Here is a 3,260-nt window from a genome sequence, read left to right on the forward strand (position 1 = left end):
GGGAATATACTCAAGTACAAAATAAACGGAATTGGCGCTGATGCGATAGTGCACTATCAAAATATACATACACACATGCATAGATATGATGTATATGTCTATGTATGAAGTTGTAACAGTTACTTACGTATTGATAAAGATAATACTCTGGTGGTTTAACATTTTATCTTGATTTATTTTACAATTGGCTTAATAACCGATTATTATTTATATTTTCTTATCAAAAGATCTAAAATTTTCAATAGATTAAAGTATAACTATCAAATAATTTTAACCAAAGATTTGAAAAGAGGGATCAGATATCTTATGTTTCGAGAATGAATTTAAATTGATAGTTTGAAGAAAAATAGATTAAATTTCTGTTAAATCAGATTACTTATTTAACGGATCACTTAGCTGCTTTAAATTAAAATCAAAAGGAATCTTTAACTAAATGTAAATTACTTTTTTATAATGCAAAATAATTTTTTAACTCTAATAATTATCATTATATCTGTAAACAAGCATATGCTCATTACTATGGTAAAAAAGGACCAAAATCATTCTTATACCAAAAATTAACAAAAATGTTACCTTCTAAAATTCATGTCTATTTAAAGTGTCCGTTATTTACCAAGTTTGTTTTTTTCTTACAGCGTCCTCTAAATTTTCAGCTTATGACCTAAAAAAAAATTGTAAGTTCAACTTTTTATCATTTTAACCTTTAGTATCTTTCAAAGAATTGAATTTATCGAAAAATTATAGGAAATCTGTTTTGTAAAGAATTTAATTTCCTACGAGAATATGTATCTTTTACTTGTATAGATTTGGTTGCTTAGGAGGGAAAAAATTAAATGTCAAAAGTCACAAAACACTATGTTATTTAAATTGGAAATATATCGTCGAAAAGCTAAAAATTTAGAGGGCGCTGCAAGAAAAAAAAACAAGCTTGTTGAATAACGAAAATCTTAATGTACAGGTATTTTACATCTTTTTATTAATCAATATCATATAAATATTATCGTTATTAATAAATATCTGTCTTATATATTTATGCAAATTGCAAAAATTCGCTCTATTAATAAACAAATAAACAAGTAGATAAAGTCATAGATAAATATCTTATATATTTGATTTTTACGATAGTAATCGAGAAAGTTTAGTTTGACTTTGGTGCAAATACAACCTGTATAAAGGTATACAACAAGACACTCATCCATGACGTAGTTGCACTTTAGTACATTGCTAAGCTCTCAAGAGATACACGTTCAAACGGTTTTACTCATATGCATACAAACGTATAAAGAACATATACATATACATGTTCATAGGTAAATGTGTGTGTGTGTGTGTGTGTGTGTGTGTGTGTGTGTGTGTGTTTTGCATGATGAGAGAAACATATAAGGTAGATATTCTAGTGGCCAATGGCTGGACGGCTGCTATTCCGTATAGAACAGTTTTACCGATAAGACCCACCGTGTTTAACAGCCTCAAGCTAAAGCACCCGACCTATGAGTACTTTCTCTTTCTCTCTTCGCTTTATAATCCTTCTCTTACTATCGGCCCTAGGATGCACCCGGAGTTGCCCACCATGAAATCTCGTAGTATCCACAAGTTAGCATCTAAAAACATGAAAGACAGTCGCTTAAATATACATAAGGCTGTTTGAAGACATAAAGATGAAAATAATAAAAAATAAATAAAAAGACAGCAATAAGTATACACAGAAAGAAAGGTTCACTTGAGCCAAGAAAATATTTTTCTTCCTAATTATTTACTTGGGCAAAAAAAAATTTTTTTTTTGACACAAGAAATTTCACTTATTTCAAAAAATCAATTCCCTTGCTTCGAGAAATACGTATCTTGATCCAAGTCAATTTATTTAAGTCAAGAAAATTTTCTTGTTTTGAGAAAATTTCTCTCTTGCTCCAAAAAAATAAGTTCTTGACAGAAGTAAATTTTCTTGTCTTGAGAAAATTTTTCTCTTGCTCCAAAAAATTAAATATCTCGATAGTAAATTTTCATTAATATTTCTATTGACTAACATGTCAAATGGGAAAATCAAATAATATTGAATCATTTTTTTTTCATTCAATATGTATAATTGCGCGCTAAAATAATCTAAAATGGGTATCAAATATTCAAGAGAAAAATTTTCTCAAGATGAGAAAATTTTTTTCTCAGCTGAAGTGGGTGGCACTGCTTCCCTAAAGTATCTAAAAATCTTGATCAAGTATAAAAATTTCTTGTATCAAGTATTTATGATAATTTGAATTAAGAAAAAATTACTTCCATCAAGAATAGAATTTCAAGAAAAATTTTTACTTCGGCCAAGACAACTTCGGTCTTCCTTCGGGCGATCGAAAATTTACTTGAGCCAAGAATTTTGTTCTCCAGTCAAGAAATCTTTCTTTCTGTGTAGTAAAAAGTATAATAAAAAGTAGAAAAAGCCAAGTTCTGTCAGACCATATCAACAAAAGTAGCATGTAAGAAATTGATAAGAAAATGGAAGATAGCTGTTGTACAGTGGATGGATCAATAAAAGAGACTGGTTGATATGTATATTCAAGAAAGGGTAGTGGAAAAATCTTAGATCCCCTCTTGAATACCAGCGGTGGGAGAATTCGCCAACAGAGTGGGGTAACCTTAGACAAGAGGCGTGGTCTTGGCATCGTCTATATTATCTCACAGTTTCTCTCTGCACCCTCACACCTTCCACTGTACTCAATTTTTTAGAAGATGCGCAAGCACACTAAGCAATCCCTGTAAGGGCAAGCAGCTTTTACCCATTGCAAAGACAAAGATAAAGACACTAAATAGCACACGAGTAATATCCTTAAGTTATCTCCCGACTTGCCCTCGATTTTTTTCACCTTTTTTTATTTTTTTCTCCCTACTGCTAGTTCGATCGACCTACAAGTTCACTCATCCCTAATTAAACTTTGTGCTTAACAAATCCCGCGATATCGCACGGAATTACTTACAATACTGACGTCCGCTCACGCCCGGGCTACTCTACTCAACGAAGCTTTTTTATCAACCGCGACGACGCCAAAGCTTCACGAGAAAATAATATAAGCTACGTGTTTTTTTTTTAACCGCGCATGCGGCTCAAGAAGGTCGTTGACCAATACAAATAAACTTTAACAATCGTGGTGGGGCTATTACTATTCCAAAGAAATAAAGTTAAATACGAGAGAAAGTGAATCTTATAAACGGGCAAAAAAAGTTGGAAATCGATGACCCAATAAATAAAAGCGAAAGTACATAAAAACATTATG

At 31.3% G+C, this 3,260-nt stretch overlaps 1 long non-coding RNA gene across 2 annotated transcripts; it reads right to left on the bottom strand.

The window, feature by feature from the left end:
* Positions 1-569: 569 nt before the first annotated feature.
* Positions 570-3,031, bottom strand: LOC123264366. 2 transcript variants are annotated; one of them, XR_006509317.1, is made up of 2 exons: positions 2,589-3,031; positions 570-1,601 (listed from the first exon to the last, which is right to left on the bottom strand). It is a non-coding gene; the product is annotated as an uncharacterized LOC123264366 (long non-coding RNA). The 2 variants fall into 2 exon arrangements; XR_006509314.1 differs by having other exon boundaries at positions 2,446-3,031.
* Between the last annotated feature and the right edge of the window lie 229 nt (positions 3,032-3,260).

Source organism: Cotesia glomerata, linkage group LG1, assembly GCF_020080835.1.
Source record: "Cotesia glomerata isolate CgM1 linkage group LG1, MPM_Cglom_v2.3, whole genome shotgun sequence".
NCBI lineage: Eukaryota > Metazoa > Arthropoda > Insecta > Hymenoptera > Braconidae > Cotesia > Cotesia glomerata.